Below are 21,290 nucleotides of genomic sequence, written 5' to 3' on the forward strand. Positions count from 1 at the left end.
TAGGCAAAATAATTATGGCATCGAAAACACATATGTGTGAACACAAAAGCTGTTTAAAAACAAGTAAAAAAGAGGCACCAATTGTTCTTCACCGTCAGAATTTTAATCATGATTTCAGTAGTCCAAAATTCTTCGCCATCGATTAAGTAAAGGATAACATTAGAAGAGGAGATTGGGAGAAACAATTTCATCCATTCACACCCACAGACACAAGCTCTAACCTAGGCACTCATTCACACCCAGACACACAAGCTCTCACCCAGGCACTCGTTCACACCGACATACACAAACTCTCACCAAAAGCTTCTTCCTTCGCTGCACGGATGGGCTCCAGTTCTGCTGCAGCTTTACTCCAGCGGGCCTTCTTTTTTCACTGCCACGGGGATGGGCTCCCGTGGTGGCTTCGGTCAAAGTTGGGTCTCCTCTTTGCTGCCACGGGGATGGGCTCCCGTGGCGGCCTTGCTTGGTTGGCGTCGGGTTTTCCTCTTCACTGCCATGGGAATGGGCTCCCGTGGTGGCTATGCTTTGTCTGGGTTGGGTTTTCCTCTTCAATGCCACGGGAATGGGCTCCCGTGGCAGCCTTGCTTCGTTAGGGTCAGGGTTTCCTCTTCACTGCCATGGGAATGGGCTCCCGTGGCGGCCTTGCTTGGTTGGCGTAGTGGTTGGGATAGGAAGAAAGTATTTATTTATTTAGCATTTTTATATACCGACATTCTCGATACAAATATCAAATCAGGTCGGTTTACATAAAACAAAACTATCGCGGTGAGGTGTTACAATAAACGGAGTTTCTGAATAAAAGAATATAAATATTAAATAGACAACAAAAAGAATATAAATATTAAATAGACAACAGTGACTCATCAATTAACGTGAAAATATATAGTAAATAACATGTAATAAAATAGATAATAGCGTAAATAACTAACATGTAATAAAATAAATAATAAAATAGAATAGTATAAAATATATATATATAGACAACAGTAACTCATCCAAAATACGAGAATACATGTGGAAAATAACTAAAAAAATAAATGATGTGTTAATTTGGGAAATACAGGTAACAGAGACCAATGTTAATGGGCCCAGTTATGAGTATTGCATGGGCTAAAGAATTAGTGTATCAACAAGTGGAACTTTCAGGTGGGCTGTCAAATAACGTGGATTCAAATAACGGATTCAAATAACGTGGATTCAAATAACGTGGATTCAAAAAAAAAAAGTAGGCTTCCAATTGGCCTGCGGGGGCTGGAAAAAGGGAGAAGGAAAGTACAATGGGGCAGTGGGACACCGGGAGACACGACACACCTGCTGGTGTTTGACACACCGGTTGGGAAGCGTTGAATTAGAGCAACGATGGATTTTCCACTTAAAAACATTGGAGCACTATGAGCTATACCTTATGATTGAATGGAATTCTTTTTATTAATCCTTTTCATTGAATTCGTTAGCACTTTTCAGCGTGTTTTAGGTCTTTATATATAGGGTGCATGCGCCAGCGTTTTTGGACATTGATAGTGGATTGAGAATGAGAGCTTAGCTGCATTCATAAAGGCTTTGATATGAGAGAAACAGTTCTGCCCTGAGGCAGCCTAGTTGGCGAAACGATTGGCTAATGTCGGTGGTAGATTGCTTGAACAATCTGTTTTGGTCAATGAGAAGAACTATGTTAAGATAAGTTCTCTTTTTTATATAACCATGAAAAATTAAAAAATTAAGTTTCAGAAAGAATAAAGATTTATGGATGGATTGAGGCTTTTCTGACTGATGATTGCAAATTACGTGACATATTTCAAGTTTGTTAAACAAGATATGTCGGAGGTCTGAGCTCTTTTCCTCTATTTTCTTCACGCTAACATATATCATAACATATAACATATAACATATATATTAGCTCTACTGTTTAAACTGTTATATGTAAAGCCTGTTGCTAATTTATTGTTTTCCCTGTAAACCGAAGTGATGTATAACTATACGTACCTCGGCATAAAAGAATCTATAAATAAATAAATAAATAAATAAATCTAAGTTCTTAGTATTAAAAAGTTTGTTTCAGCATGTAAGTGAAAGATTTATCATAATTCATATGCTTGTCATCTTTCTAGAATATAATCCTTGAACTCTGGGTCCTGAAATAATACAGGGTTCAGTCTCCAAGAACATGGTTGTCTTGCTCCTCTGTATATATATATATATATATATATATATATATACAGAGGTTGTCTCGCCCCAATCACATGTTGATGACACTGTGTATATAAGATTTATAAGATATATATATATCTATATATCTATATATAGATATATAAAGATATATATACACAGAGTGTCATCAACATGTGAATGACCAGAACGTGGATTTGCTTCTATATTTGCAGACTGGTACGAGTTATCTAGACATAATCTATTTTAGAAAAGGACCCAAGAACATTTGAATGATCCTCTGGCTGCACTAACTTCTATATATCTAAGCAATCCAGTTCCTTCATTAGGAAATTTGCACCTTGTGTTTGGCATCTAATTTGAGAGGGGTGGGGGAAGCATCGCATTTGGAGCTATTGTTGAAATCTCCTGCTTTATTTAACTTGATAATCTGCAAACTGGGCCACTTGCATAACAATTTGGGAGAGGAATCTATGATCGTGTTTATTTGGAGAGTTCACATTTCCCAACCATATTTTCACTTCTTTCACTTGACCCATTACCAATGTAAAATGTTCCTGTGAGTCTCTGATTACTTTTCAGATCATAAAAGGAAAGCTTTTATGTTGAAGATCACAACTCCTCTCTTTCTCCTGGAATAGGAAGAGTACATACAATTTCCTATCCAGCTTTTAATTCTGCTTGCCCTACATCTTCTCAGTGTGTCTCTTGCAAAAAGGCAACAATTTCTTCAAATAGGCCAACATTTTCCATCTCTTTATTAGAGAATAAATACCATTCACATTCCAGGACCTTAGTGTCAAATTAGTGATTGTAGAATTCATGCTGAATTAGTTTTCCGTTAGTATAGGTCCAAGTTATGCCATCCTAGGTGACTGATACACCACTGAGCCCCCTGATACATATTTGTCAGAGAATAAAACCACAGCTGATAGCAAGATACATGTAGTACTGTGTACCTGGCCCACATTGCTTGAACTGTAGGGAACATTCCATTCATACTTCACATTCACCCTACGATCATTCAAACTCACCCCACATATTCTTTGTCCATACTTCCCAAATCCTTCTTTGATTTCCCCACTAATTATTCCCCCCCCCACCCCCGGTTCCCCAACACTTGTATTCATTAAAAAACCCATCTCCTGATTACCTCAAAGTAAGATGGAGTGAGAGTTCTCCCATTCCCACCATTTCAAAGCTTTAACAAAGACTGTTCAGCAGACTTCCCAGCATCCTAATACCCAATTTCTCATTTATACTATAGTGGAACCTAAAAGAAAAAGAGTAACATTCTTCAAGATTATAATCATTATTTGTTCTTTCCTTGGCCTGGTCCACTGAATATTAAGAACACAATATAATGAAATAAACGCAACAAAGTCACCAGATTGCAGTTCTTCTGCTGACCATGCATGAATCCTTTATGCCTGTAGTCTGTTACTTTCTTTGACAGTCAGTTGGTAAACACTTCAATAGGGATCTTCCTTTTCAGTTTCTATTTTTTCTGGGAATTTATCAGTGTTTATCATAACAAACAAAAATGAGAGAAAATCAGTGATAAATCAAAATAAATCAAATCAATAAAGTAGCAAACCACCCCTGACCTCAGATTCACACTTGCCATCCCTTACGAAATGACACCCAGCCTTAAATGCTTTTGCAGGGTTTCTTCCTTGCACCAAACATGTGCAGCCTGGAGGAAATGAATCTCTGAAGAAATAGCAATAGCAAGGAACTTCTTTGATTAACTCTGCAACATAACATTCATTACAGAGAGTTAGTTTAGTGAACAGTTTTTGTAGCCCACGACTTCCTGACTTCACTAACGTAAAATTTCTTTGTATTCCAAATACTTGCAAAAATTATCACCTTCAAGCCTGCTTGATGACATAGTGCCAAATTATGCATTCCGTCTGTCAATTGCCATAACTTGTTGTTCTGTAGCCAGAACAGTTATTTCTCTGTTTGCAGATCTTTACTGTGAAGACGCATCTAATTGCATACATGATCTATACAAGGCAGTAATGCACAGGCAGCCTAATAAATCCTGTTTCATCAGAGTAGAGCTACATTAGATCTTAGATTAGATGGCACAGTCTTAATCATAGATTTTAATCATATTTGACTCCTGGAGGAGACATTATGAGGTCCATCAAGCCCAGTATCCTGTTTCCAACAGTGGCCAATCCAGGTCACAAGTACCTGGCAGGATCCCAAGGGGTAGATAGAGTTCAAGATGCTTATCCCAAGAATAAGCAGTGGATATTTGCCATTCCACATAATAATAGTTTATGGACTTTTCCTCCAGGAACTTGTCCAAACTGGTTTTCAACACAGTTACACTAATAGCTTTCACCACATTCTCTGGCAATGAATTCCAGAGCTTAATTATGCATTGAGAAAAAAAATATGTTCACTTATTATTTTTAAATGTATTACCTAGTAATTTCATTGTGTCCCTTAGTTTTTGTACTTTTTGAAAGAGTAAACAACTGATTAATATTTACTCTTTCCATTATACTCATTATTTTATAAACCTCTATCATATCTCCCCTCATCTGTCTCTTCTCCAAACTGAATAGTCCTAACTTCTTTAGCCTTTCCTCATAGGCTATCATTTTGGTCGTCCTTCTCTGTACCTGTACTAATTCTGCAGAACTGCACATATTACGCAAGATGAGGTCACACCATGGAGCGATACAGAGGCATTATGATATTCTCTGTTTTATTCTCCATTTCTTTCCTAATAATCCCTAACATTCTGCTTGCTTTCTTGACTGCTGCTGCTGCACACTGAACAGATTTCATCATATTATCAATGATGATACCTAGATCCTTTTCCTGAATGGTGATTCCTGATGTGGAACCTAGAGTTATGTAGCTATAATTTGTGTTATTCTTCTTAAGTGCATCACTTTGCACTTGTCCATATTAAATTTAATTTGCCATTTGCATGCTGAGTCTCCCAGTTTTGCAAAGTCCTCTTGAAATGTTTCACAATTCTCTTGTGATTTAACAACTGTGAATAATTTTATGTCATTGGCAAATTTGATCATTTAATTTGTTTTTCCCATTTCCAGGTCATTTATAAATATATTAAAAAGCAGTGGTCCTAGAACTCCACTATTCACTTTTCTCCTTTGGGAAAATTTACCATTGAGCCCTACTCTCTGTTTTCTATCTTTTAACCAGTTAGCAATCCACAATAGGACACTGCCCCCATCCCATTACATTTTAATTTCCTAAGAAGTCTCTCACGAGAGACTTTATCAAATGCTTTCTGGAAATCCAGATACACTATATCAACTGGTTCACCTTTACACAGAAACATAGAAATGACGGCAGCAAAGGACTAACGGTCCATCCAGTCTGTCCAGCAAGCATATGGTAGCATTAGACGCGACATACAGGTCTCCCCCATTCTTACATTCCCAAACCATCAAAGTCAGTGCCCTTGTTGGTTGCTGTCTGAGTCCAATTCCCTATTATCTCTTGCTGTTGAAGCAGAGAGCAATGTTGGAGTTGCATCATCTCCATGCTTATTTGTTTTCCCAGACTGTAAAATTCATGTCTTTGTTGGTTGCTGTCTGAAACTAATTCCCCTTTTCCTCTTTTCCCCCTGCTGTTAAAGCAGAGAGAAATAATGGAGTTGCATCAACAGTATGAAGGCTTATTTATTTATTTTATTTTGTCACTTTTATATACCGAACATTCGTGTTAACTTCATGTCAGTTTACAATCGTTGAAATACAGTGAAAAACAATTAGGGGTAGATTTTCAAATAGCGCGATTTGGCGTACTTTTGTTGGCGCATCAGGCGCCAACAAAAGTACGCTGGATTTTAGTAGATACGCACATAGCCGCGCGTATCCGCTAAAATCCAGGATCGGCGCGTGCAAGGCTATCGATTCTGTATAGCCGGCGCGCGCCGAGCCGCGCAGCCTACCTCCGTTCCCTCCGAGGCCGCTCCGAAATCGGAGCGGCCTCGGAGGGAACTTTCTTTTGCCCTCCCCTCACCTTCCCCTACCTAACCCACCTGCCCGGCCCTGTCTGAACCCCCCCCCTTACCTTTGTCGGGGGATTTACGCCTCCCGGAGGGAGACGTAAATCCCCGCGTGCCAGCGGGCCGCTAGCGCGCCGGGACGCGACCTGGGGGCGGGTCCGGAGGGCGCGGCCACGCCCCCGGACCGCCCCAGGCCGTAACCACGCCCCCAGGCCAGCCCCCGAAACGCTACGTCCCGCCCCGAAAACGCTGCGCGGATCGGGCCCGCCCCCTCGACACGCCCCCGACACGCCCCCTCGGAAAACCCCGGGACTTACGCGAGTCCCGGGGTCTGCGCGCGCCGGTAGGCCTATTGAACATAGGCGCGCAGGGCCCTGCTCGCCTAAATCCGGGCAGATTTAGGCGAGCAGGGCTTATTTTTATTTAGCATTTGTTTATATACCGAGGTACAGCTGACATAGCCTTCACTCCGGTTTACATTATAACAAACCAGTTACATTTAAATTCATAACAGTGTGACAGAGATTGAATCAGAACATTAACTTAATAAAAGTCAATAAATACATTGAACAATAGATATGAGTGTATGCAACACTTGAAGTTGACGGTTGAAACCGTTAATGAGAAAAAAAGGTTTCTGTGAGACAGGACGAATGTCAGAAGGAGGGGATTGCTGGCATAAAAAGGAACGTGAAGGTGGATATGAAAAAGATTTATGTTCAGTTGTCATTGCTCTGAAAATCCGCCCCTTAGTTAGTAACCGCCACACCAACAAATTACCCTGATGCACTCTTTTCCTCATTTCCATCATCTAGTCTTTAGGGATCCACAGTGTTTATCTCATGCCCCTTTGAAATCCTTCACCGGTTTTGTCTTCCCCCACCTCCTCCGGTAGGGCATTCCAGGCATCCAACACTCTCTCCCTGAAGAAATATTTCCTGATATTGGTTCTTAGTTGTCCTCCCTGGAGTTTCAATTCGTGATTCCTAGTTTTACTGATTTCTTTTGAACGGAGAAGGTTTGTCAATTGTGCATCATTAAAACCTTTCAGGTATCTGAATGTCTGTAACATATCTTCCCTGCACCTCCTCTCCTCCAGGGTAGACATATTTAGGTCCTTCAACCTCTCCTCATAAGCCATTTGATGGAGACCCCCCACCAGTTTTGTCGCCCTTCTCTGGACCGCCTCCATCCTGTCTCTATCTTTTTCAGATATGGTCTCCAGAACTGAACACAGTACTCCAGGTGAGGCCTCACCAAGGACCTGTGCAAGGGGATTATCACCTCCTTTTTCTTACTGATTATCCCTCTCTCTATGCAGCCCAGCATTCTTCTGGCTTTAGCTATCACCTTGTCACATTGGTCTGCTGTCTTCAGATTGCTAGACACTATCACCCCAAGGTCCCTCTCTTGTGTACAACAGCCCTTCACCCCCCATCACATACAACTCTTTTGGATTACCACACCCCAAATGTATGACTCTGCACTTCTTAGCATTGAATCCCAGCTACCATATCTTCGACCATTCTTCAAGCTTCCTTAGATCATTTCTCATTCTCTCCACTCCTTCCAGCATATCCACTCTGTTGCAGATCTTAGTATCATTCACAAAAAGACAAACTTTACCTTCTGCCCCTTCCGCAGTGTTGCTCACAAAGATATTGAACAGGACCTGTCCGAATACCTATCCTTGCGGCACTTCTCTTAACACCGTTCTCTCTTCAGAGTAGGTTTCATTTACTCTCACATGCTGCCTTCTGTCCGTCTACCAGTTTTTAATCCACGCCACCCCTTATAATGAGTCTGCTGTGTTTGCATGATGCAATAGTTTATTCACAGCATACTTATGTCCCAGCAAAAAGTCAGAAAGTAATCTCATCTGACAGGCAACATTGTACCACTACAGATCATGCAAATGGAGCTCTCCCAAATGTCTGTCGTTCAACAATTTACTATAGCTTATCCTAGCTGTTTTCCCTTGCCAAATGAAGAGTAATAGCAGATTTAAAAATAGTAATGTCACATTGTTTGACCCAACAAGGTATTATTTGCAAGGGATTTAATATTTTTGGCAATGCTATCATTTTAACCAGTGCGCATCTGTCGTAAAGAGATAGAGGCAAATCCTTCCACTTGAGAAGGAGTTGTTTCACTCTACTAATGGTCTCTCTCATGTTTAATGAGTAGACATCAGAATAGGACCTAGCTAGCTGAATTCCCAAATAAGGGAACTTCTCAGTTTCCCAAGCAAATGGAATACTGCCTAGCCATCTGTCCGGCAGCATCTTATCAAGTGGGAATGCAATGGATTTAGAATAATAGAATAATAATTTATAATAGACTTAGTTTTTGGGTACTTGCCAGGTTCTTATGGCCTGGATTGGCCACTGTTGGAAACAGGATGCTGGGCTTGATGGACCCTTGGTCTGACCCAGTATGGCATGTTCTTATACTTAATCCTGAAATAGCACCAGATTGGGCTATGCTGTTTACTACTTTAGGAATAGCTAGTTGTAGGTTATTAAAAAATAACAGGTCAACTGCAAATAAGCAAATTTTGAATTCATGACCCTTGTACAAAATGCCCTGGAAATCCACCATTTCTCTCAATTTTATGGTCAAAGGCTCCAAAAAGAGTAAAAATAGCAAAGGTGACAGAGTATCCCTGCTGAGTGCCCCTGCATAAAGAGAGAGAATCTGAGGGATGACCATTAACCAAGAGTTGAGCACTGGGGGAGGCATACAATGCCTGTAAACTGTGTAAAAAGAAATCACGAAAGCTCAGTTCAGAGAGTAACCAAAAAAGGTAAGACCAGTTAACATTGTCAAATGCTTTTTTTAGCATCTAAACTGAGAAAAAGAGCATAAGAATTCTTATCTTCCAAGACCTTTACTACATTCACCAAAGAAAACCTGTTATGGACAAAGCCCACTTGGTCAGACCCAACAAGGCAGGAATAATTTCTCCCAGTCTATTAGCAAACAATTTCACATCCAAATTGAGCAATGATAACATTGGCCAAAATGATTCAGGCAAGAGGGGATCTTTTCCTTTCTTATGTAATTTGGTAATCATTGCTCTATTCATATCTTTAGAAAACTTTCCAAATGTAGCTGCTTTAGTGAATGTAGCTTGCAAAGTTTGCCCTAAGGAAGGACCCAGGATTTTGTAAAATTCATTTCCCAAACCATCTGGCCCAGCGGCCTTAGACAATTTTAGCTTCTTAATATGCGTGGTACTTTCGAACTCGGATAAAGGTGAATTCAAAAGAAGCACATGCTCATCTGATAGCCTGGGAAGATTCATACCTTGGAAGGAAGACGAGAGAGACAGATCTGGCCCCTCTTAAGAGGTTTACAACTCCTAATTTAAACTCTGCAGGTCTCTTAGACATTTCAGAGAGTTTAGGAGAAACAACTCCTGACTGCATTTTAAGAGCAGGGATGAAGTATGACTTTTTCTCATTATGTATGAGCCTCGCTAAAAGCTGCCCAGCTTTGTTACCATATTTATGCAGTTTGAATTTATAACAGACTGTACATTTGCACACTGCTCCAGCAAGTGATATAGTTGCTTCCTGGCAGCATACAGTTTTAATTTATCTGCCTCCTGCATAGTACACAAATGTTGCTGTTTTAAAGACTGAATATTGCGAGGCAATTGTAAAATACTAGCATCGCTCTTTCATCTCTTTCCCGCCACATATGCTATAATATGGCCTCGGAGCACCATTTTCTCAGCCTCCCAAAAGGTTACCTTGTCTACTCCAGAGTGTCTATTTTCTGCATGATAAGTGTGGACCATGCCAAAGACAGAAAGGTCTGAAACTCTTTGTCTTAATAGAGAGTGTGATTCGTCCTCCATGGTCGAGGCTTCCCCCTTTCCCCACAGCTAAGCATCAAAGAGATAATGGAGTGATCAGAAAGGACATTATCAAGAACATTGGCAGATAGCACATTTGAGAAAATGGTGTTGGAAATAAAAAACATATCATGAGGATGTGAAAAAATTGTAAAATCTTTCATCCAGATGCAGAACTCTCCAAATGCCGAGCAACTGCAATTCAGAGGAAAGAAAGTTCACACCTGAATGTTCCCAGTTCTTCTTGGCAATTTTGGCAGGTCTATAATCAGCCCTACTATATGCTCTAATATTAAAGTCATCTGCCACAACAAGATGATACCCTATATATTGACTCAATTGAGCTAGTAAAGAAGAAAAAAAAAAGAATGGCTATACACATTTGGTGCATACACATTGCAAAACACCTATTTCTGACCCATTAGTGTGCCAGTTCAGTATAATGAATCGTCCTTGGGGATCCTCAATACAGTTTTCTATTTGGAAGGGCAATTATTTGTGAAGACATATGGCAATTCCACAGTGTCTTGAGGAAAAAGATGCCACATAACATTGACCTACCCACTCCAAAGACTGCCACAAAAACAAGCAAAGAAAGCTGGTTATCCCGTGAGATCCCACCCAGCTAGGACTACACATACTTAAGAATATATAAGAGTACGTCTTACATTCAAGTGAAGTTCCTGACTGTAATCATTCATAATAGACCCCTAATGTCGTCCTCTAACTTTTAATTTGAGGAGGGAACCAATATACCTATGTGAATGAAACTAAATCCCCACTCCACTGGATGTAAACCATTATTTGCGCATTCCTAATAGACCATCATAATAGGCGTCATTGTGTGGCAATCCATGCCTGTCAATCACTCTGCCTTATATTTAATCATAGGTCAGTCCATATACTTTTTTTAAGGATTTTTTGGTGCTATAATTCTACGTGTGAAAATTACTTATAATGTCCTCTGTACCATTGACACCTTTAGCCAAACATATTATCTTCTTAGTATTTGATACTCTAGTACTTAGCTTTGGGTTGTAAGATCACAACTCCTGCCCTCAGTTCTCCAATCGGATCATCCAGTAATGTGAACAATACCACATTACTGCATTAAAGCCCAACGCTGTACAGGTTTCGGACGGTGTCGTCCTTCCTCAAGGGCAAAATTCATTACTGCATTAACATGGCTCTCGGCGTTTTTTTCATGAGCCATGTTAATGCAGTAATGAATTTTGCCCTTGAGGAAGGACGACACCGTCCGAAACCTGTACAGCATTGGGCTTTAATGCAGTAATGTGGTATTGTTCACATTACTGGATGATCCGATTGGAGAACTGAGGGCAGGAGTTGTGATCTTACAACCCAAAGCTAAGTACTAGAGTATCAAATACTAAGAAGATAATATGTTTGGCTAAAGGTGTCAATGGTACAGAGGACATTATAAGTAATTTTCACACGTAGAATTATAGCACCAAAAAATCCTTAAAAAAAGTATATGGACTGACCTATGATTAAATATAAGGCAGAGTGATTGACAGGCATGGATTGCCACACAATGACGCCTATTATGATGGTCTATTAGGAATGCGCAAATAATGGTTTACATCCAGTGGAGTGGGGATTGTAATCATTCATATACATTCTATTCACTACCAACAGCCATTCACATCTTTTCCACTTTACCCTCAATCTGAACCCCTCCCTAAAAAGGAGTAACCAAAACAGCAAAACTTTCCTCTTCAAAATCTGCTTTCTTCCCCCTCCCTCCCTTTTCTGTGGCATTTTATCTAATTACTACTAGTATCCCACTCCGCAGACCCCGCAATAGAAGAAAAAAATCAAATTAGAAAAATACACTGGACATTGTGCGCATAGCTGCTTATATAAACAGAAAAAGAGAGAAAAAATACTTAGTGATCAAGTCCCAATTTAATAACAAACGAGAAAAAAAGAAAAGAGAAAAATCACACTGTCCAACAGAATCCTGCACAGCGTAATATAGGAATCAGTGCTAAAGGAACAGTTATGAGGATCCCAGTACCTATCATTTGCAGTTGTTCCTGATATTTGGGATACGCCATGGAAAATTAGGCTGATATATCTTAAAGAAAAATGTATCCATTTAAATCAGCAAATATAAGAGCAACACTCCTTATCTCTCTTTCAGATAGGGCAAAGCAAGACCGTCTGATGAGACCGACTCCCGACAGGTCAGCGATTCATAGAAAAGAAGTGGGATCAGGGGAGACTTTTTGAAATGCAAAGTTAAAGAGAACAAAGAGTACAATGTTGATGTGCCTGGCTAGTATTTGCTTCTTACTGTTAGAAGATAATTGTGCATCAGCCCAAGAGATATGAGCCAGCAAAAAGTCAAAATGGCAAGATTCCTCCTTGATGGCAAGCAAGCATGTAAGCTAAACAAAAAACAAAAAAGATTGTTTCAGAGCCTTAATGGAGATTAAAAAAAAAGGGCTGTAAGAACTAGCAACTAAGTTTTACAATGAAACACTGGATCAAAGAAGTTCCCCGTTCCTGCTGTTGTAAGGCTAACTAAAAACTCAACCCTGCATGTGCCCAGGTCTGGATTGGCGCAACAATTTACTGCGCAATTGAGCTAAAATCCAGTGTCAACAGGCACCATCTTGGCTTCCGCAAATTTCCTTAAAAAGAAAAGCAAAAATAATAAGCTCCCATGAAACAGGTTGCAAATCCTGAAAAGATGGTAAAACAAAGCCAGAAACCTCCTTCAACAAACATCACTCCAGTTGAACTAGGAAAGCCTCAATCTCCTTTTTGTCATTAAAAACCTTTGTTGTTCCGTTGTGACTTATTCTAGGTTTGACTGGAAATTGAAGCTGAAATTCTATTCCATTTTGAAACATCTTTGCACAGTAGGGAGAAATGTCTGCATTCCGTTGAGACTTTATTTATTATTTATTTATTTATTAATTTATTTATTAAAATAATTTTGATTATACCGATACTCAAGACTAGTGTCTTATCATACTGGTTTACATTGAAACAAGGGGTAACCAATTAACTAGGAAGATAAAGTTACAATGAACAGGGGTTTACAGAGTGGGAGAGTAGAGAGTAAACGCATACGATTAACATAATAGATTATAACGTAACTAAGTGTAGTGTAACAAAGTATAACATAGGAACTTAGACAATAGCTTAATCTTTAGGTCTATAAAACTGCAGGCACGAATGAGTGAGGATGAGGGGGCGGATTTGTGAAAATAGAGTGCATAGCAGTGCTGTTAGTAGGGTGTCCATTAAGGGAAGGAAGGCTTGTGTGAACAGCCACGTTTTTAGTTTCTTTCTGAATGAAAACGGGCATTGTTCTTGTCGAAGTTCCGGGGGCAGAATATTCCAATGATACGGGCCGGCCGTGGATAAGGTTCGTTTCTGGATGGAAGTGTGACTGGTGGATTTGTTAGAGGGGGCTTGGAGTGATCCTTTGTAAACCGATCTGATCGGTCTTGTGGAAACGTGAAGTTCGAGAGGTATTTTGAGTTGTGGAGTAGATCGGTGATATATGTTTTTGTGGATGATGGTTAAGGTCTTGAACATTATTCTGTGGTCGATAGGTAGCCAATGTAGGTTTTTTAGGATTGGTGTAATGTGGTCCTTGTGCCGAGAGTTAGTAAGGATCCTTGCTGCGGCATTTTGAAGCAAAAAACATTTACCCTGTCTTAAGAGTTGTATTGCGCTCTGCATAAGGGTACGGCGATACGGAGGGGTCGTGGTGATGCGGTAATAACTGTATGAAAAGAAAATCCCCTGATGAAGGCTATTTTTAGCCGAAACATGGTCCATGTTGAGAGCAACTTGTGACTATGATACAGTATTGAATAGTGAGGATATCGATACGCCTATGATCGAGCTAAGTATCTTGAAATAATGACTCTTGTATTTGACTAATTTTACAATTTTCATGAACAAATAAAATTGGATAAAAAGAAATTGGTTAAAGAGATAAAAACAAAACATAATATCATAAAAATTAAAAAATTAAAAGATATATGTATAAGAGAGTGGGTATGTGATTATAATTAATGGTGCTATAAGAGCTGATACCGTTTGTGGCCCATTGGGGGTGTGAGATGGTGGATTGACACTATTAGGCACCTCTATGTAAGATACCTGTCTCTTTATTCACATATATTCAATTTATTTATTTATTTAAAGTTTTTCTATACCGGCATTCATGATACTATCACATCATGCCGGTTTACAGATAACAGGGGGTGTGAAAAACAAACAGAACATTGAACATGTGCATAGAACCATAAACCATAAAGTTACATTACAACAAGGAATATCTAACTGGGAGAGGAGAGAGAGATGAACTGAGCAGTTTTAAGCTTAAGGTTAGGACTTTTCAGCTTGGAGAAGAGACGACTGAGGGGGGATATGATAGAGGTGTTTAAAATCATGAGAGGTCTAGAACGGGTAGATGTGAATCGGTTATTTACTCTTTCGGATAGTAGAAAGACTAGGGGACACTCCATGAAGTTAGCATGGGGCACATTTAAAACTAATCGGAGAAAGTTCTTTTTTACTCAACGCACAATTAAACTCTGGAATTTGTTGCCAGAGGATGTGGTCAGTGCAGTTAGTATAGCTGTGTTTAAAAAAGGATTGGATAAGTTCTTGGAGGAGAGAAGTCCATTACCTGCTATTAAGTTCACTTAGAGAATAGCCACTGCCATTAGCAACGGTAACATGGAATAGACTTAGTTTTTGGGTACTTGCCAGGTTCTTATGGCCTGGATTGGCCACTGTTGGAAACAGGATGCTGGGCTTGATGGACCCTTGGTCTGACCCAGTATGGCATTTTCTTATGTTCTTATGTTCTTATTTACATTATATTGAAGAGTCTTATTGAATTAAATTATACTTTAGTTAGGATCTGGGAAGGCTTGCTTAAACAGCCAGGTCTTAAGCCTTTTTCTAAAAGTTAGTAGGCAAGGTTCAATTGTTTTGTTTAGTATTTTTAATGCACTTGGGAATATATTTTCCCTCTCCTTATCACATTATTACTTTAAAAAAACATCCATGCCTGATCTAAACTCTTAAGGGTTGATTATAAAATCCCTTATGCGTAAATCCCGGGGTTTTCTCGCATGGCCGGGCCTTATGCGTGCAGGGTGAATTTTCAAACGGGCCCGGCCACGTTCGTAAACCCCGATATGTGAATAAGTGTCGGGCTCTGAAAAGGGGACAGGCCGGGGAGGGATGGAGGCTGGCCGGGACAGCGGGCCATTAGCCGCTGTCTCGGGGAAGCGTGCGCCGGCTGCCAGCTGGCACGCGTAAATTACTCCAAAGGAGCAGCAAGTAATAAAATAAAAAAATCCCGGCCAGGTAAGTTAGGTTTAGGGGGTGGGGAAGAGAGAGGAAGGGAAAGGAAGGTTAGGCAGGGGGTTAAGGAAGTTCCCTCCCAGTCTGCTCCTTAATTGGAGCAGACTGGGAGGGAAGTGGGGAAGCCCAGATTGTGTCGTCACATGTAGTTTGTAAAAGTGCCCCCCCTTGCGTGCACCACATGCACAGGTGCACACGGATTATAAAATCCGGTGTGCGTGTGCGTATGTTATAAAATCAGCGCGTCCATGTTATTTATTTATTGATTTTTTATATACCAACGTTCGTAAACACACATCACATTGGTTTAGAGTTTGCTATCAAATGCACAGTTAAGAACATTTGCGTTTCCAAAAAATAAGAAAATAGTCATAAATACATAAAGGGGTAGATTTTAAAAAGCATTTACTCGAGCAAAACTGGTTTTTGCTCGAGTAAATACACTTTACTCAAGTAAGTGGGCTTTTCAAAATTGCTACAATATATGCCATTGAATTGTCCATAGGATTTACTCAAGTAAGTGCACTTTACTCGAGTAAATAGCTTTTGAAAATTGCTACGATAGTATGTCACATTTACATGCGTAACTCCTTTGAAAATGACCCCCTATATTCATAATAACATCAAAATAAAAGAATATAAAATTTTTGGATAGAACATTTAAAAATTACTAGAAACAAGGAGATGTTAAGATAGAAATTATTGTTTCAAATACAAATAACATAAGAACATAAGAAATTGCCATGCTGGGTCAGGCCAAGGGTCCATCAAGCCCAGCATCCTGTTTCCAACAGAGGCCAAAACCAGGCCACAAGAACCTGGCAATTACCCAAACACTAAGAAGATCCCATGCTACTGATGCAATTAATAGCAGTGGCTATTCCCTAAGTATAATTGATTAACAGCCATTAATGACAGTGTGCCAGTTCTGGTACACTGGCCAATTTTTCGTAAATAAATAGTACAGTTATTACAACCTAAACCAGGTGGTAACTGATCATGGTTTTAAAGCAGTCCACTTTCAGCAAACAAAATATCTTCAAACCTTTGCCTGCCCATTTACTTCTAGAGCAAGGTTGCCACCTGTCTGATTATCTCTTATATCAGGGCGTATATTTACTATTTCTGCTCTCACATGAAAAGGTTCACAAACCCCCTTTATGCGTATCCCAGGTTTGCTTGAATTGTGTTACTGTTTTTGCATTGCCTCCACTGGGAAACTGTTCCAGGCATTCTCCATCCTTTGCGCCTCTAACTGCACTTCCTGTTTCTCTTTCTTTTTTTTGATAATTCTGCTCTTCCTTCTCTTGCCTGTGTCTTCTGATAGTTTCTTGAATGGTAGCCTCTTATATTGGTCCCCCCCCTGCCTTTGTTGAACTACCTTACACATAAATTCATAGTCTTTCCCTGCTCCCTTTTACTGTTGCTCATAGTTCTTCCGTGCCCTTCAGGTTCCCAATGAGACACTCTCAGCATAATCACTCATCATCTTAAGAACATAAGAACATAAGAAATTGCCATGCTGGGTCAGACCAAGGGTCCATCAAGCCCAGCATTCTGTTTCCAACAGAGGCCAAACCAGGCCAAAAGAACCTGGCAATTACCCAAACACTAAGAAGATCCCATGCTACTGATGCAATTAATAGCAGTGGCTATTCCCTAAGTATAATTGATTAATAGCCGTTAATGGACTTCTCCTCCAAGAACTTATCCAAACCTTTTTTGAACCCAGCTACACTAACCGCACTAACCACATCCTCTGGCAACAAATTCCAGAGCTTTATTGTGCGTTGAGTGAAAAAGAATTTTCTCTGATTAGTCTTAAATGTGCTACTTGCTAACTTCATGGAATGCCCCCCTAGTCCTTCTATTATCCGAAAGTGTAAATAACTGATTCACATCTACTCGTTCAAGACCTCTCATGATCTTAAAAACCTCTATCATTTCTCCCCTCAGCCGTCTCTTCTCCAAGCTGAACAGCCCTAACCTCTTCAGCCTTTCCTCATAGGGGAGCTGTTCCATCCCCTTTATCATTTAGGTTGCCCTTTTCTGTACCTTCTCCATCGCAACTATATCTTTTCTGAGATGCGGCAACCCGAATTGTACACAGTATTCCAGGTGCGGTCTCACCATGGAGCGATATAGAGGCATTATGACATTTTCCGTTTTATAAACCATTCCCTTCCTAATAATTCCTAACATTCTGTTTGCTTTTTTGACTGCTGCAGTACATTGAGCCGACAGTTTTAAAGTATTATCCACTATGATGCCTAGATCTCTTTCCTGGGTGGTAGCTCCTAATATGTAACCTAACATCGTGTAACTACAGCAAGAATTATTTTTCCCTGTATACAGCACCTTGCCCTTGTCCACATTAAATTTCATCTGCCATTTGGATGCCCAATCTTCCAGTCTTGCAAGGTCCTCCTGTAATGTATCACAATCCGCTTGTGATTTAACTACTCTGAATAATTTTGTATCATCCACAAATTTGATAACCTCACTCGTCGTATTCCTTTCCAGATCATTTATAAATATATTGAAAAGTACTGGTCCAGGTGTTTACCCTTTTCCACTGAGAAAATTGTCCATTTAATCCTACTCTCTGTTATCTGTCTTTTAACCAGTTTGTAATCCATGAAAGGACATCGCCTCCTATCCCGGGACATTTTAGTTTTCTTAGAAGCCTCTCATGAGGGACTTTGTCAAAAGCCTTCTGAAAATCCAAATACACTACATCTACCGGTTCACCTTTATCCACATGCTTATTAACCCCTTCAAAAAAATGAAGCAGATTCAGCCCTCCTGAAATCAAGAACCTTGGTGCTAGAATGGTTCAGTTTAGGTCTGAACCACAAAGTATGAGAGCCTAGATTTTCCCTTACTTTGAAGTCAGAGCACTGTCTCCATTTGTCAGTGGCAGATCCAGGATACAGTAGATCCCTTATTGAGTGCAAGGAAGCGCATGCACATAGACATGCGCCCGAATGTATTAAAATCTGCCCCTTAACCTTTGCGGTTGCTCCTTCAGTTTTTTTCCTAACCATTTTCCTCATTTTATCAGTCACCTTTTTGAAAGTTAAATGCTGTCGCAGTAGATTTCTTTAGTGCCCGCCCTTCAGTTATTAAGTTAAATTTGATCATGTTGTGATCACTATTGCCAAGTGACTTCAATAATGTTACCTCTCGCATCAAATCCTGTTTTCCACTAAGGACTAGGTCTAAAATAGTTTCCCCTCTCGTTGGTTTCTGTCCCAGTTGCTCCATGAAGCAGTCATTATTTCATCTAGGAACTTTCCCTCTCTAGCATATCCTGATGTAAACATTCACCCAGTCAGTACTAGGGTAATTGAAATCACCCATTAATACTGTGCTGCTGACTTTTGTTAGCTTCCCTAATTTCTTTTAGCATTTCATTGTCTGTTTTTTCATTCTGGCCAGGTGGATGGTAATACACCCCCACTGCTATTTATTCTCCTTCTTACCTGGAATTTCTATCCATAAAGATTCAACATTGCATTTTGTTTCCTGTTCTCTATCATTGTAAACTTTTAGCAGTTTCTTCATTCTCAGTGATTTTCCCTTCATTCAATGATATTCTGTTATTCTGTGATATTTGTGTTTCTCTAAACCCATCCATTGTCGATTGAAATTTTGCCAAGTTGGCCTGTTCAGACTACTAACTGTTACACATTTTGTCAAGTGTTTGACAACTTCTTTTGAAATTATTAGCACAGGTTGTTCTGCCTCACCTGCCATTTTGCATCCTCTTTTTTTTTACCTTTCTCCACTATATTTTCTCGAGTTTTTATTGCCATCTCTTAAGTTTTTCGTTACTACAAAATTGCCCATTGTCACTTCTGCACCCCTGCAGCAATATTCAGGGTAAGCTGAATCCATATTTTTCACAGTTTCAGACTGTTAGTAGAGTTGGTCAGGGAGTCCATATTGCACACATCCTCCCCTCAGTTAGTCATCTCTGGACTCTTTATTCAAACCAGTTTCTAATCCAGTCCACCACATTGGAACCCATCCCCAGAATGCTCAGTTTATTAATGAGCTTCTTATTTAGGAATATATTACAAAGGTTTGCTAAAATCCAAGAAAAACACATCTAGCATATGACTTCAATTTAATTGTCTAGTCACCCAATCAAAGAAATCAATCATATTTGTTTGACATGATCTGCCTCTGGTAAAACCATGCTGCCTTGGATCCTGTAATCTACTAGATTGTAGATAGTACCGCATCTTCAATAGAGTTTCCTTGAATTTTCCCATCATCAAGGTAAAACTAACTGGCCTGTGTTTCCATCTCCTCTCTGTTACTACTTTTATGAAAAGTGTCCATGTCTGCCCTTCTCCATGTTTGCCTTCTCATGCCATCTCTAAAGATCTATTGAACAGGTCTTTTAGCGGACCTGCCAGAATTTTTCTAAGTACTTAGTATCCTAGAATGCAGTTCATTTGGCCCCATGTCTTTATCCACTTTCAGTTTTGCTAGTTCTACATATGCTTTTCTATAAATGGTGTTCAAAGTGTTGTTCCTGACGGATAACAGCCTCAATGTAAACGCTCTGTACGTAATTCACTCCACCGCAAACTTTTAAATCATATTCAACCAATGCCTAACTTGGATTTATCTATGACGTCCCACATCCGGGCATTCTCACTATGCTTTACTATGGGCTACATCCTGGCATTCTCAATAAACGTTATTGTCAACTACATTATTGTCTAAGCATTGAACCAATGCTTATCTTAGGTTGTCTGTGACATCCTACATCCGGGCATTCTCAATATGCTTTATTGTCAACTGTATCCGGGCATTCTCAATAAACTTTATTGCCCACTACAGCACCAATTAGCAAACTAAGACCAAATTAATTCCCTCATTTACCCCCACATGTATAGGACTGCATCTCGAGCCATCACTATACTCATTCCAAAGGGAGCCCAAAATTGCAATATACAAAGGATTGAGCAAAAAAAATATATATAATTGGAAGACAGTAGCCCCTTTTGGATTAAATGAGGCGGTAGAATGGGATGCATTTTATGCCACATAGTGATCAGCTTTGTATATTGCAATTTTGGGCTCCCTTTGGAATGAGCATATTGATGGCACGAGATGCAGTCCTATACATGTGGAGTAAAAGAGGGAATTAATTTGGTCTTAGTTTGCTAATTGGTGCTGTGTGTGTGGAGGGCTAACATAAAAATATATGTGATTTTTGTGTAAATATCTCATAATAACAATTCATCTATTAGAGTATAGTTGATGAAATAAAATAGTGTATGTAGAAGTGTTGGTAATCCGAATGAATACACAGATTGGTTAGATTATACTGTAGTGGGCAATAAAGTTTATTGAGAATGCCCGGATGTAGGATGTCACAGACAACCTAAGATAGGCATTGGTTCAATGCTTAGACAATAATGTAGTTGACAATAAAGTTTATCAAGAATGCCCGGATGTAGCCCATAGAAAAGCATAGTGAGAATGCCCGGATGTGGGACGTCATAGATAATCCAAGTTAGGCATTGGTTGAATATGATTTAAAAGTTTGAGGTGGAGTGAATTTTTATAAATGGTGTCATATCTGCCTCACTCCCATATTTACCCTTGTCAACAATCAGTTGAAGGTATTAGCAGGATTAACGGTCCAAAGAGACTCCTATGATCTTTATGTGGATGCTCCTGTTGTGGCCCTGACTTTGAACTCTTTCCACTGGGACTAGCATGGGTATCATAGCTCATAAGCAGCTTCCTGCAGGGATGGAGGAGGAATAAACCACCTGGGGTGCCCTAAATTGCCTTCATACCGGTGAGCAGCTCAAAAGCTGACATAGCAAATTGGGGATGGTCTACCAGATTAGAGACCTGGGA

The 21,290-nt window shown here is 39.8% G+C and overlaps 1 protein-coding gene across 4 annotated transcripts in view; it reads left to right on the forward strand.

The window, feature by feature from the left end:
* Positions 1-21,290, forward strand: part of PPP4R4 (protein phosphatase 4 regulatory subunit 4) — a 553,487-nt gene that overhangs the window by 68,543 nt on the left and 463,654 nt on the right. The gene's annotated exons all lie outside the window — the stretch shown is intronic.

The sequence above is a fragment of the Rhinatrema bivittatum genome, chromosome 4, assembly GCF_901001135.1.
Source record: "Rhinatrema bivittatum chromosome 4, aRhiBiv1.1, whole genome shotgun sequence".
Lineage (NCBI taxonomy): Eukaryota > Metazoa > Chordata > Amphibia > Gymnophiona > Rhinatrematidae > Rhinatrema > Rhinatrema bivittatum.